Source organism: Varroa destructor, unplaced genomic scaffold (assembly GCF_002443255.2).
Source record: "Varroa destructor unplaced genomic scaffold, Vdes_3.0 BEIS01000001.1, whole genome shotgun sequence".
Lineage (NCBI taxonomy): Eukaryota > Metazoa > Arthropoda > Arachnida > Mesostigmata > Varroidae > Varroa > Varroa destructor.
Window position 1 is genome coordinate 32,367,027 of NW_019211454.1, and position 15,913 is coordinate 32,382,939.

At 43.7% G+C, this 15,913-nt stretch overlaps 2 protein-coding genes across 6 annotated transcripts in view; one reads left to right on the forward strand and one right to left on the reverse strand.

The window, feature by feature from the left end:
* The window catches only part of LOC111249322 (uncharacterized), a 149,260-nt gene that overhangs the window by 107,099 nt on the left and 26,248 nt on the right, over positions 1 to 15,913 (reverse strand). The window lies entirely within an intron of this gene.
* LOC111249339 (uncharacterized) overlaps positions 14,372 to 15,913 on the forward strand; it is a 50,597-nt gene continuing 49,055 nt past the window's right edge. Inside the window, exon 1 of one of the 2 annotated variants that reach the window (XM_086977709.1) lies at positions 14,372 to 14,732. The gene's annotated coding sequence lies outside the window, so the exon portion shown is untranslated. The remainder of the gene's footprint in view (positions 14,733 to 15,913) is intronic. The other variant, XM_022803138.2, reaches the window with a different exon arrangement.

A 15,913-nucleotide genomic window follows, 5' to 3' on the forward strand; every position in this document is an offset into this window, starting at 1 on the left:
GTGGCCGGTGCTCGTTCTTGTATACTTCTCAATAAATAAATAAATTCGGACACTCTTACTTTCGGAACATTTCTCACAGTTAAATAACACGCTTCCTGTTATTATAGAATGAGAAACACCAATAGTAGGATTAAAGGGTATTTTCCTAATTGAACAAAGTCGTCGTCTATGCCATGATCAATCGTTTGAACAAAATGGGGCTTTGACGCAAAATTGCGTGAAGGAGGATTGCACGCTTGGTTGACATGGAAGGCCATCGATTGTCGATGATAATCCTATTACGCAGTCTGATCTTTCTTTTGCATGCATTTTGGTAAAAGTAGGCTACTGCCTAGACAAAGAACGTGCTAAGGAAAAGTCGAACTTTTTGTAAATCTAATTATGTCCTTGCATGCGATACGCAACCCGAAATAGCCGATACCATAGTATTATAACGGTTAATTTTATTCATTACCGATAGCAAGCTGGAACACGCTGCTTCTGTTATAATGAAATTTCTCTGTTTTAGACCGACTAGCTGTAGTTGTTCAGAAAACCATCATCATGGCTTGTTTGTTACAGCAGATTTTCAATACGCACCTCGAATTGCCTCACACCCAACCGTTTCGTCCTACAACGCTTTAGATGCATCGTTCCGCATCTCCGTCTTCAATCGCTTAGCTTGAAAATGCTCCGATCTGCCTATGACATTAGAATAGCGAAATGTGTACGCAATGGTTTCGACTATTATGCCTTCCACACCATATTGCCCTTGTAAGGCCTGCGCTCCCCTTCAGACAGTTTATAGCCAGTCTAATCAAGCAACGTGCCATTAACGGATAAGCAGACCGAAAGACAAAGATTTTAGTTTGATCTTTCTAGAGCCAGATTTGAATTCGGACTTGTTTGCCGTCTCAACTGCAGGCAAAACAATCAACAGGTGAAGTTACTTCGATGTAATGCTACAGCAAATCTGTTAAAAAGAAAAGCAGATCTAACATTATTTTACAGAGGTAGCCATGTTTAACGAGTGAGTTTTACACAGGGAACTTAGTTCAGAAAAATCAATACTAATCCGATTACACGACGTAGGAACACAGCATACGAGGACGACGAAAAGGCTGAAGGAGATGATGTCGAAATTCGCCGAGACATCCGTGAAGTAAACTATTAACGCTCATTCTGAGGCACGTCAGACCCTAGGTACGTTGTTTGCGGCCGACTTGAGATGATTAAATAACAGACATAGTTCAACAAACAGTAATAGTTCCAGCTGAAACCGAAAAAACGTCCCTTTTTATTACGATAATGCTTTCATTAGCGTAATTTCGTGATGCTTGATAAACGGTTACTTAATATAACATACTGTAACATTACACAAAACAGTCGATAGTATAGAGGTGAATTAGCCTCCAAATACTGCGTCCGGCAATCTCCACTAGAGGAGAATAACCGCACCTGTGAGCTCTAGATATGCTTATAGAACGTGAACAAGCTGATCAATAGATCAAGACCCCTCTGAGCCAGGGGTAGCCAGGAAACTATCGAAAGCTGCAGTGATACCTGCTGCTGCATTCGTAATAGTTATCCGAAGTCTAGTAGTTGTCGTAGATCAAGAAGAACTAAGGAACGACGAGAAAGAGCTAACGACGATGGCGCTTCCTCTAATTTCAAAATGCGATTTGCCTGAAGTCTGGTTAGGATGAAGGTTTGGCAGTTTCTCTGCGATGACCTGGCGACTGCCGATTCTAATGGGTTCTTCTGACGACGTAAGCTTACTGAATGAGGAAAATAGAAACGGATTGTTAGCAATTGGTGCTGATCATGGTGGTGATGGTGTTCAACGTCAGCGGTGGCGTCAGCAGCCTTTCCAGTGTAAGCACTAATCATAGTGAGAACGACCGCGCATCAGGGGGTTAGCCTCGTTCGCCCGAAGCAAGCCAACATGTGGACTCTGTCAGAAGGGTTCAGATGGCACTTACAAGCACCTAAACACGCAAAGCCTTTCGCTCTCTTTCTTTTTTACAAACGCCTGGAGGCGTGCGTCGAGATGGATGTAACAGGTGCTTACGGACACAGCACTGCCGATAGGTTTCTTAGATCGGCACAGAGTCACGCACCGTGCTGCTGCTGCTTCGCCAAAACGCTTCCTAGCCAGCTCGCTCGCTCGCTCGCTTGCACAGAGCGAAAATAAACCGCTGAGATACGGCGCACGACGAGAAAGGAGACGTCAAGTAGACGCCAACACAGATCAGTAACTGGAAAGGAAACAGCCAAAGTAATGGCGGTGCGATAGGGCCGAAACACAAACGCCAAACACGTTCTTGTCCAAACACAAATTGGGGCAAATACAATGCTTGGAGATACAAACAACCATTAGTGGTAGAGTATTGAATACAAAGAGAACTACACCGCTTCATTGCCTCAATCACGATACTTTCGTTAAGGATAAGGTTAAATCTTCTTGCTGAGCGCTCGTCGATACGTTTTTGTTATTTTCGCCTGTTGAAGATGTCACTTTGGGTTTAAATAAATAACGAAAAGTGGCAGACCGAAAGCAAAGGTAGAATTCAGAGAGCAGGAGCATAGTAAATAATACTCAAGCAACGACTGCTTGCAAGCGCTCCATGTGCGAGTTCGTAGAACTGAATAGTATCAAAATTCAAACGCCTTTTTACTAGCTCAGTCATTGAGCCTTATTCATAAAACTAGATAGATTTGAATTTTTTAAAAGCGTTTTCTTTCGATGTCTTCCCTTCCGTCTTTGAACTTTTCGACATTATTGTTAAAAAAAGTCCACTACACTCTGTCTACTGAATCGAGGAGACGGTTAATCGGGTGCTGGCCTTGCCAGCCTGCTGGTCCGAAAGGTGTTTTCTGCTGCTACCGCTGGCCGAGATCGTAGCACACTCGTGCTGTCGTAACTATTGTTGCTGAGCCAAAACGATTCGTATAAAATGAACCCTCTGGGATCTGGTCGTTCAATCTCTTCCCACCGAAGGTTACCCCCGATCATTTGCCGGTTGTTACACCGGCTCTGTTCGCTAGTTGACTGCTGCTGTTACTTTTGGGTAGCTGGGGGTGATCCCCAAGCCCCTATGCCGCAACCTGATATTAGCCACGGCACGGGTCCATTGATGTGTGCGTCCATTTGCCCAAATCGTGGCCAATTACCTCCCTAGATCCCAGCACCTCTGTCTGAATGAACAACGGTGGCTTCATTTGTTCACTGCTGACTGCCTTTGCCTTCTAGATGACACTTACGTATTACGCGACGCTACTCGTGGCGAATCGCGATGCATTTTTCATTTTATATTTGTTGTTGTTGTCGTCGTCGTGGTCGCTCCGTTCGTAGTTTGTTGCTTGACGTTTATTTCTCTCTCGGTGTTTCTTGAAGCAATGGCTAAAGCTACTGCCACTGCTGCTTCTCCATGTTGCGCCAAAACAGCTGAGTTAGCCGATGGCTGGCACTGGAGGTCCAGCCAACACAGATAGGGCTAGCGGATTCAACGCTGCAACCCCCACAATGCTCGCTATGTCAAGCAAGCAGCATGGGAGGTACTACTGCTCTTGTCAAAGTGTAGACTTCACGACGTTCGGCCAGCCAACTGACCGCAGCATTTGACGGTGGCGGTTTCTAAGACCCAATACGATCGCCCAGTTCAAGGCTTGACGTCAACAACAACGACAGTAAAAGGGACAGGAACAACAATGACGACGAAGACGCATCGGAACAGCTGACCTAAACAACAGATTTCATCTATGCATCTACCTATACATCTATCCATGTAGCCACATTTGTGTGCGTTTGATTGCATTATTCTATCATGCTTTCTTTTCTGCTGTTTATTACTTTCTGTGCATATCGGTTACTGCGGCACTCAGGCAGGGCTAACCGGAATGAGCTATCAGTATCTTGACGGCATTTTCGGCAACTTGTTCTGCTTCGCTGTCGTTAAAGTTATCGTCGCCATTCGTTTTTTCGTCATCTTCTGCTGCATCATTGAGCTCATGATTGCCGCGGCATGTCGTCACATTCATCACCCCTTCGCGGTACGGTATTGCTTTTCCTCCAGAGCTTTCACAGCCACCAGCATCTAGCGTATCCCATCTGGTGACGGTCTAAGCCGCAGACAGTCCGTTGAGAAATAGTACGTGGCCTAACTGCCAGCTCTTGTTCGCAAATCGAAGTGCTCCGCGCCAAACGGCACCTTCTAAAAGACCAAGTATTCAAACCTTTGGATTGGCTCGATATACTTTGCATTGCTAATACCGCGCACTCGCATATAAACGCTGTATCTATTAATGGTCGCGAGTGTGTCTGCCTGTCCCTTGTGACATCCTTTGTGGGTATGTATGATAACAGACAAGAGCACGACGCTAATAATCTATACGCACGTCCGTGTCTGTGTGGGCCATGCAATCCAGGGAAGTGATACTTGTACAGTTACTGAAGAGCAATGGCAACGTAACACTTCTGATAACGATTCTTCGCAGCACTATCGAATTGGCCAAATCTGTTTACTGCCGAAGACTGCCTAGTGTGTCATCAATTATCCGCCGAGTGAAGCCTGCAAATGTGGCTAACGGCGTATGTTGTCGCCAACAACCACGATTATATATATATATATATATATATATATATATATATATATATATATCATGATGACGTCTATTAGAATCGACTAACTAGTCTCGAATGAAATGCGGCAGTGAACAACTTATTTTGGAACGTTTTATCTATCTTTAGGTACCGCTTGCCCCTTTCCGTACTGTTCAGTTTCTCTGTCAGTGGATTAGTTCACAACTTACGAGTTAAAAACGATGGAAAATAATAATAATTACAAGCAATAGGATATCGATTGGCGTACGTATCGCCTTTTATTCGACGTATATATACATCAGCTAGACATACAGCAGCCGTACTAACGTAAACGAAGTGACTCGACGTGAGGATAGTGATATGGCGGTAGTTGCAGGAAGGAGTTTTCTTTTCTTAGACTAGCAATAATTGTCCAGGCAGTGATCATTGTCATCCCACGGCTGTTTCCCGTACGAATGCCCTGTTAATCCTTCTGCTGCGGTGCGTTCCTCGGCCATCCATTATGACCAGAGGAGCTTCTATTAGAGCCAGAAACTGCAACAGCAGCAGCAGCAGCAGCTAAAAGCGCCTAGCTGTTTTCGTTGCTGATCTTCGCGTCCCACGTTCTATTATCCTTGCTGAGACTTTGGACCACGAGAACTGAAGGGGTCATCGTTCATCAGCCTGTGAGTAAGTGAGCACATGCACGCTCAAAAGAACTCACTCACTGAAACGGAGGGTGGCCGGATACAATCTTCTGATTTTCCAGTACCACCAGCATCCTTATTATTATTATGCCTAATAAAAAGCGCTTATATAAACCTATGTTGCTGCTGCTGCTGCCGCCGCCGTCACCGTCGCCGCCGTTTCTGCCGCTATTCCAGCATAGTATTTGCGTCCATCGCTTCGAAACCAACGTCGGCCCCCTACTTGTCTGTGTTTAGCTCCGTTATCTTCTATTCTGTCCTACGTCAGCGACCGCAACAGAAGCAGCGGTTATCGTTATTGATGGAGCTTTTGTTGTTTTTTGGCCATTCTGCTACGCTCAATGCTAAATAACTGGACGGCTGAAACAACGCCAGTCGAAATAACAGCAACTACCGGCGCGATAGTGAACAAACCAGTACGCCGTGAGCACGCCTCGTTAATGTTTGCCGGGAGATTTTTGCTATACGGCTATTGCCGATGCAGTTACTGGGTGGCAGAAGCCGAACGCGACATGGGGTTGGGGGCAGCAGTGGCAAGTGACGTTGTTGTCCACAGCTGCGCGCCTTCGTTAGCATCGACCGCTGTTAATCGCAAGAACAAAGGGGCAGAGTGAGTGGCTGGTTGAGGGGCAATTGCAGATCGACCACAGAAGCCACCATTTGAATATATCGTTTTAGTGCTGGGGTATAGCGGTGCACAAAATCGCAGGGGTACTCCTAAATGCCGTCCGTTTTGCGACAAAATAGAAGAAGATGGCTACTTCGTGCTGTGCCGCCGCTTGTGCTTTCCATACGCATATGATTGTATCATGTTGGCTGGTGACCGGCTTGGTCAGTTAACCCTTCATCGTGATTGCTGCTATTAGTCGCTGCAGCGTCTCCGTCACCCCCGTTACCACTGCTACAGTATGTGTGTGTGTACGTATGAACATATAAAATTGCTGAACACTTGCTGTCTGTTTGCGGCTTATTGTCGTGGCCGCCAGCGTGAACCAGCCAACTATGCACAGTGCGGGTCATCTCGGGGTTGCGACAGAAAGCATTACCCGGCTGTTGTAGCAGTAGGTTGTATTGGAAGCAGCAACGGCCGCGAAGACAATAACGGTTACGTCTTGCCTACCGACAAGACTTGTCAGACGTTTTTGCCTTCTCCTTAATTTTGCTTGCCTCTATTTTTCTCCTTACTGCGTGTACCCGTTGGTGCCATCCCCGTCCGTTCATTTCAGAATCCAACGCGGACAAGAGCATAGGGTAACGCGCGATTGTGGCTGGACGCGTCTGGTAAAGCCTGTTCTGGGACTGCTTGCTCTCAAATAATGTCGACATATTTCAATCAATCGTAACGGCCGACTATGCAAAACAGATGATAAAAGTATAATATAAAGAAAAAAAAGCAAAGATGTCTGTAGATGCTACATAGCTGGGTAACATGAAATATTCAGTCTGCAGTCACATCAACGCCAATCAATGAAGCCCAAACTCATACGAATTTTTTCTCTGATCTAAGCGATTACTAGAAAAAATGAATAAGTAAGAATTAGAGAGAGAAAACGGATATGGGGATATAGAATAGGAACCGCAAGACCAAGGAGCCTGCCCGAACCCAGGACCCTCTGCAGTACCGACAACGACAAGGCGGAATGCCAGGAACCCTTGAGATTGAAGAAGCAGGCTTATTAGAAATCGAGTAAGATAGAATGAAGCCAGGGCAGATGATCATGGCTATGGTGGTGATGATTATGGTCGAGTCAGCTTCGCCGATCCCAGCATTGATAAGGAATTGTACCAATGCGTCGTAACGTTAACAGTAGTCTAACAGTCGAGACCCATATCGTCTGAGATACCCATCCTGTTTCGGTTTGTTTGGGCAGACACAGACAAAGATGCCAGAACAGAAAATACGGCACATAGATTCACATACACACGTGACTCACACAACACGCAGGCAAAGCAATACAAAAGTAATCGTAATAGTCGGTGTATTAGCGTTAGCTTAGGCCATCCGAGGCTACCCGATGTTAGGGTAAGCCGAAGAATTGAGCCCTTTGAAAAAGCAGTAGCTAGCTGCAGTTTCTCAGCGGTGCCTGTGATGCTAACAGTAGCAGCAAAATAAAAGAATCTATTATATTTTCATTGGGCTTCATGGGAGCCCCTGTAGTTGGGGCTCGCTTATCCCTTGCAGCCGCTGTTATCGCCAATTCTAGTGGAAATCGAGTTGAATTGCCAGATACGAATTCCTTACCTGAGCACCACGCAACCCTCACCTCCTTCACAGTCGCTCTTAGTGCAGGTAGCATCAGGCCATTCCAACCAAGGGGCCGAAAAACCAAAGCCAATCGCCAAGGGCGCTGTAGCAGCAATACGAGAATGGATGTAAAAGAGGGCAACTATTCTTGATTTTTTTCTACCGCGCCCGAGGCACCGATGCCAGTCCCGCCCACCTCTGTGCAAATTCGTATAGCTGTACATATATACAAATTTCAAAGGGTTCGGGCGGTAACAGAATGGGGGAGACAAGAACAGCGAATGCTTTTACGACTCAAAACTTCTGCAGTGCAGTGGTACGAAGGAAAGGTGTATTGAAACGCCGTACAAGAACCTGGTCTTAGACGTATACTTAGTGCGACTTCTTATTTCTAAGTTGCACCTGGCAAAATCGTGTACCGCTAAAAAATAACAAGCATTGCTGCAGTTGCACATACAAGAAAACTAATTTCTTTTTCAACACATTATAGTAAGTTCTTGTTAAATATTCTAGAAAACCGAAGTCGGGCATTTCTCGTCCGGATAAAGGTACCGTTTGAAATTCAATGTAGCTGACCGTCATTAAACTAGAGAGAGAAAAAGCAGACAGAGAGAGAGGGAGAGAGAACTGTGTGCACCCAAGTGAGAACTTTGCGCGTTTACTCCCACGTCGCGTGCATATGTCGGCGGGGAGCGGACACCTGGTACAGGAACAGCAAAACGGTGGACAGGAACGTGCATCCCTCAATTGACGCAGGGCATTTGCAGAGCTTAAGAAATGATATTGTTTGCCCCGCAATTATTGACATGGCTCGACAGATATCCAACAGAATTAGAATGCTAGCGTTTTCAAGTAATTAAGTTCGCTCGAACGAAGTGGCACTACAATTGTTTATATATATATATATATATGTGTGTGTGTGTGCATTGCATATAGTATTTTCATAATGGAATTTGAGTCTAATCTGTAAATGTACAAATCTACTTTGTATTTATTTGAACTACAAACCGTCATCAATCGTCGTACTAAGTAAATGCTGCCACTCACATTTTCATTATGGACATATCCTTTTACATAAGTGAATGAAAAGAAAATAACAAATAAAAACGACATTATAAATAATGAATTGGACATATAAACAATATTCGACCTGTGTTTGCTCATGCTGTGTTTTCCGGTCCATGCTCTGACCGTTATCGTGATCATAACGATGATTATTATGAAAAAGCTGTTATAATGATATCCGGAAACTCACAACACAGCATTTGCCATTTTCGGTCCGTCTGATTCAGCTGGTCAGCAGATTTTCAGCTCTTCCTCATGCTATACAGCTCACGACGCTGGCTTCATCCCCCCGTTCGACTATCTCTACCGAACTAAACGATCTATTTAGTCAGTCAATATTATCGATACGTTAATGTATAATAGTACGTCATCAATGCCGTATCTCTCTTTTTACTCGCTTTTTTTCTGTGTGGTATCCTCTCATCGTCTCTGAACGCGTTCAGTCGCTGCGAGAAAGTCTGCTTGTAGTCCAGCATCAATCTGAACACAATGCAGATGGACAATGCATTGTACTAAGCGTTTTTTTATCACAAAATGCGGGGTACTGCATCCCTTGTAGACCCATAGGTTGGAGGTAAGCGCGCGTATGTTTGTTGATTGCTATAGCATTACAAATTGAACCATATCCTCACGCCGCAAACGTAACTATGAATTATCGATTTGCTATAATCTACTAATTACAGAGATCGTAACAAGTAGTGAGATAAGTATGTAAAATAATGCTATACATTTAAATTATTCTTTCGACAACCTTTGCTCAATAAATATTTTAGTAATATTACATGCCCTATTGAAAAACTTGTAGCCTATTTTGTTGCTAGTGGCAAAAAATGACACTGCCCAGGAGTGGTGCAAAAAACAGGTCCAAAGAACAGACAGAATCATATCCCCAAAAGCGAAGAGCAGTGAAATCTCAGGCTTGAGGCCACAAGGTCTGCGACAAGTCTAAGTGAATGAAGGAAATTGGACCATTTTACTTCACTTGCATATCTTTGTTTTTATTAAAACCCTGTTTTATATTTCCAGTTTCGAGTAGACCTGTACAGACGATTAGAACGAGTGAAGTTCTAATCCTGCGAATTGGATAACGTTTCTCTTATGAATAAAAACGGCCAGCGGGTTGTTCCGAGAAAGGGATTGGTTGACAGCAGGATCTCAAGCATTGCTACCACGTAAAAAAAGGCAAGAGAAAGGAATACGCTAAGATACTATCGAGACATTGGAGCGGGCTATTTAGTGAGTGACCTCATTGGACAATTCGTTAACTCACCGCTATCCTCAGCACTTCCTTACACTAATCGTGAGCGTTTGCCTGTCGGGCCTTGTCAGCTATTACTGCTCGCACACTGACACCACTGCGGACTACTAAGATGACGGCTATGACAGCCCCAGCAGCATCGACTTTTATGCCAAAGACAAGCGAAACCGCACCCGGCTTAAGGCAGTATGTAGCGTGGCGTGGCGAGTGTGTTCCTTCGCACTCAAACGAACCTCCACTCAGTGAGCGCCCCCTTTTTTTTTCGCGCCCTCCACTTAAATTATACCTGCTGTTCCTGTTTGTATTCCTGACCCCGTGTTTGTTCACGTCGGAGTGGCCGCCACGTTTGAGTAACTTGACAGACAACGACAACATACGGCTCTATCTATTTAGCCCAATGGAACAACAACGAAATAGCAAAGCCTCCTACGTTTGTGCCAGCTAACGCTGTTAGCGCAAGAGTGACAAGCAGGTCTGAACCGGAGAAGAATCGAGCAACGGTGAGGACGGCAACGGTAAACAGGGTTTGATGAAGATACTCGATAGTCAAATTATCCTGGCAGTTGGTGGTGATCCCACCGCTCGTCGACTGACCCCGTGGGTCGACCAAAGAAGAAGGGTGAACAAGAGCCCTTTAGCGATTATAACCGATTGCTCTCGGGTATAAACAGTATGACGATGTACGTTACCGCTGCTGCTGCCGTCAATTATTAGCGGGATGTATTTTTATTCGAGACAGCCCAGTATATATATAGTGCGCGCGCACGGAAACTAGCGAAACGACCCGGAGGACTATATGCTATTTAAACATATGTACACACGATGATAAAGCTTGCCAAAGAAGCAAACGCGGAAGGTCTACACCGTGGAACGTTTTCTGGCGTCTCGCGAATCAGTATTAACGAATATGATTAGATAGTACAGGGGGTAGACTATATGAGCAGATACGTAAATTGCACCAGATACACTCTATGCTCGCTGTGATAATGCCTGATGACGGCTTCACTTATTAAATAAATTTAGATTCATTGGGTACCATTAGGATTTCACTATGGAGTTGGTGGATTGTGGGGTGTGCACGCGGAGAATAAGCTCAATAGATGAGGGTACAACGTCAACCCGAGACATGACCGCTGTTGTTGCTAGATTATTTTCGCAAAGTAGCAAGGGCGGACCTATTGGGCTAACTCTTTTTGCTGTTTCTGCCAAGTATCACCCCAGCGATTCATTCGGCTCCGTTCGAGGTTTGCTGCGTCTTACTTATTTTGCCACCCCTCCTGCCTGGATAGACACTAATACAGATTGTGTCCACCGGCGTTTCATTATTTATCCATGTTTTCCTCTGCCATTCTTATTTCCCGTCTCCGGACTGCATTCTATTTCTACTTTTCCATCAAATTCCGCCTATTACCTGTTACCAAATTAATGAACAGCGAACGATAGACCCCACACTTCTCTTTCGTATCACCATCGCTTGCACTCGCTCGCTTGTTCGTCCACTCAACGCCAGACGGTTTGGTGGCTTCGTGTGTAATACAACGGCATAGTGGTCAACACGAACTCAGCAACAACAAGAGCAACAACGACAAGAGTATAACGGAACAGAAAAGCAGGGAATGAGGACTAAACAACAATAACAAGGGGTTCGAATCTTCCACCAAGTTATTGCTTATTGCTCCATTTCGTTCACAACATGACTATGTGTGTCTACGTTCGTCTGTTTACGACAGACCGTCAGGCCGCTGAATCGGATGGAATCACTATGGCATAATGGGTTGTCGCCTCCACCACTGACACTGACGTAAACGATATCAAAATCCTGCCAGCTCGTTGTCGTTAACAACAACAGCAGAAGAAAACACACTCATATCATTTGCACCCGCGATAACAGGAATACGTATTTCGAGCTAGTGAATACAGGAACGACAAGGAGAGTTTCTCTGTCGACTGCAATTTCTCAACGTTTGGCTACACGTCCAACTTTTTTGTTTCTACTTGCGATTTTCAGCCAGCTGCTGTCTGTACAACACGTACAGTTCTTCGAAGCAAAAAACTGCCTGACTTAGATCGACGATGACAACACTCGTGCTTGTGATAACAATGGCTCTAACGACGAAAGTAGATTACATTGAAGGAGAAAAAGCTCTGCGTCTCTACAAAAGCCGACATAGCAGAATGCTAAGAGACTGCCCGTTCCGATCGGCTACTGAAAAAAATTTCGAAATTGTTCTGGTGCTGGGAGTCAGTTGGGAGGGGGAGTGGGTACCGGTAAAAACTAGTAGGATTCTATGGCGCAAAAAATCGCGAAATGATATCAAGGTATAGTAAAGAGCTTATAACGTGACTAACTAATCACTGGACGGGTTCTACACAGCAGCATTTTAATTTAGGCATAGCAACGCGAGACACGCAATTTCTATTTCCATTTATTATATTGTATATAATATTAATTATCTCATGTATTATCCATGTAACGCTATATACATATATGCCCAATAAGGAATCAAAGGCAGCCTTATTAGTGTAGTCAATCTTTTTCACTGCTCGTATACTAAATGAAAAGTCGTAACAAAAATTTTCTTTATTTGTCGTTCTGTCCTTTAGTGATTCGCTAAAGCATGCTCGCCATTAGGTTATCAAACAGCGTATTAGTTGGGCCTGTTAGACGCACTAAAGCAAAAAGCTAAATGCGGTGCTACGCTAATCCGTGCAGTCCGACCCAAATTAGCCTATCTATTTGGGCCTTCAGTTATGCTGCCATTCAACATTTCAGTTTGGTGTCTCCGTCAGGGAATGGCCAAATCAATTACCTACAACTAATTTTACCACACAATCAATATTTTTACCGTCGTTGGTAACACCAATCGCCATCGTGTCAACAACAACAACAAACGTAAAAATCTTTCGTTGAAGAACCACAGCCGGCCAATCCCCCCAAGTAAAGTCAAATACTGAACTCTAGAGACATAGTGGATATGATATTTATAAACGTACGTACGTACGTACGTACATACATGCCGTCGGTGACGCTACTCGACGCTATGCAAAGCGCAAAATTAACGGAATTTTGAGAAAAGAGATTCATCGTACAGCTGCATGCTACCAGCATACGACGACAATGATATTTGTTCCGAGTGAAAAAGGAACGGCAAGAAGTAATTGCAGGCTTTTCATGATGGCTGAAACCAGACATTATTACGATGTGCTAAAAAATACAGAACAACCACTGAAAACTGTTAGATCGATCCTGTTGATCATCATCTTGATAAACTGCTTTTTTTATTTAAATATTTTTTACATTTCTAGATTTAAACATTCGCGTAAAACAGAAAATGCTATTTTCGTTTTTATCCTAAAAAACACCAAACCAAGTTACGGCCTAATGTAGAACTCTTCTGTCATTAGGAGTAAATGAAATCCCATTATCGTTTATTAGATCACATTAACTCATAGACAAGTACAAGGCTTTAATTCTGCTAGGGCTAATAAAGTATCAGGTTATAAACTGTTGAAAGACAGGTTCTTGATGAACGATCTGAATAATATTGATAGATTCGACCGTGATATTTGAAGTGAAGCGTTGTAAATAAAGAAATCTCTGTTGTGCAGTTTCTGGCTGAACTGGTGGCGCCACCTTCAGGTGTTTACAAAGATGGTCAGAGAGGCAACTGCTGATATACTATAATGTTCCTAAAATCTGGCATAGTCGATAACGCACGATCAATTGTAAACAGAAAGCAACTATGCCTTTTGGGCAATAACCAGTAGCATTAAACCGTAACGCCAAATTAAGCAGGCCCACACATATAGCATTGAATCTCTCCAGAATGTAGAATGCGTTAACTTATAGAGTACTATTTTCGTGTTGAAATGCCACAATAAGCAGCTATCGATCACAACTGCTCCCTGTCTATTTCACCAGTCGTGGACGTAAAGCAAAAAACATTATTCATGTTTGTTTTATTCAGCAGACTGACAGAAAATTACCTTTGACTATGACGTACTCTTCGTTAATTAGCATGTTGAAGTTTCTGCTCATACGTACATATAATATAGTAAAACAGTTGGCAACAAACAATATTATAAGTTGTTAATCGATACAAGTTGATGTAACATTATCCTCATGGTCAAGAAAACGAACGTTTGAAGTTTCAGTTCGACGATGGCTTTCTGGAGTCGTCCGGCCAACCGAAGTCCACGAGTTGAATCGATGAGAACGATTAGACTCAGACAACTTTAAACTACCATTGATTTGGCCTTTCGGAGCATGACAGCAGTGAACTAAGCTTGTTCATGAACTACGCTATGTCCAAACACTCGTCAAGGGGTGAACTAGAAAAATAGCATGTGTTACTGTTCGGCTCATGATCACGCCAGCGTCAATACGAGACGATCAGTGGGCTAAATTAGATTATAGAATTTTACGGATTTAGGGCGTGGCACCGCAGTATATTGTTACTGCGATGGTGTATGCACGAGGCTGTTATCACGGTGTTGCAAGTTGCACGATTGTAGTTTTTCACTCCGATTGCATGATACTCGTCACAGAGCAGACGACAAATCGGTGAACGAATATGGCCACACATTCAGATAGAACTCTGAACACTAGAGGAACACAACTCTAGAACACAAACAGGAAAATGGCCAGCGCACAGGGAGGAAGCTATAAAATCGTACGTTTCTCGCTTTTCTGCTTTTGCACCGCATGCGTGCGTACGTGCGTGCGAGCGAGCGAGCGAGCGAGCGTGCTGCTATAATATTGCAGTATATAACAGTAACGTATGAAGCAGTGTATAAAATGTATGAAAAATGAGTGAATGGTTGACTTTAAATGATTGACTATAGTGCCCTGTGAGGAAAAGAAGCATGTAATCGTGCGTATTTCTGCTTTAACAGGTAAGTATGGTCGTTAACACAAAACTGAATTAGTCGTCTTTTGTTTTACTCTCCAGCCCAAGCGGCATCGAGGATCTTATACTCCACAATCGACTAAATCGAAACAAGTCAGACTTGTGCCGAACGCTCGCTCCGAATCGCTTAATATTTGCACCTATCTTACTAAAGACGCTGTCGTTAATTACACAGCTTCGAGAGTTGTAAAAACAGGACCACAAAATCTATGCGCGTAGAATTTCGTTGCATGGTGAATTATGGCCTGGCGCCACTATGCGCGAGGTCCCGTAGCGTAACCCCCTATTTATGGTATTGAGCAGATAACGAATCCCGACTGATGCGCAATCAGTGCATTGATTCCAGCAAGCCACTTTTGTGCATATCGTAATTCACATAGAAGCGTTTCGCCGGTGTAAAGTCTCTGCGTTTACCTGTATCCGCTGCCGAAGAAACATCGTGGAATCGGCCACATAGGACCCAGTAGGCTGCAGTCCTTTTTTGCTGTGTCCTCGACCGAAGGGAGCCAATTCTTATTAATTGTGTAAATTAATATGCGTCGACTAACTCTTTCCGATTGGTAAAAGGTCATCAAGTAGGTGCCAATCGATCCAAAACGATTAATCAATTCGTCTATACATCTATACGATAGACATTTATCTTTATTTCGTTCCGTTGATAAATCGCTCGATGATTAGCCGACCCAAGCCACGTTGGCAGAGAGTATAGTACACTTGAACTATACGTATATATACATGTCCCACATGACATTTGCATAACATTTTTTTGTGATGGTTTACCTAGAGCATACACAGTACGAGGTGCCGAGAGGGTTACAATATTTTCAAGGTAAATGGCGGACCTTTGGGCTACTATGAGAGTAAATCTACAATTTTGAGATTTTTTGCGAATAAGTAGGCAGGCAGGCAGGCAGGCAGCATTTCCAACTTAATTAAGGACTTTCACTGTGTTTAAAAACAGTCAGGATCCAAATTTAACTTATTGCTGCGCTATGGCTGTAACACTTCTTACTGGATCTGTATCACACCCGAAATACTAACGAAGATCAAAAAATGATGGGAAGCGAGTTACTAACTTAAATCAACCGATGATCAATCATCAGCATTTTTCTTTGATGGAAACATTTGGCCGTGAACTAATAAAAATAGACAGGTACGCTGTTAACT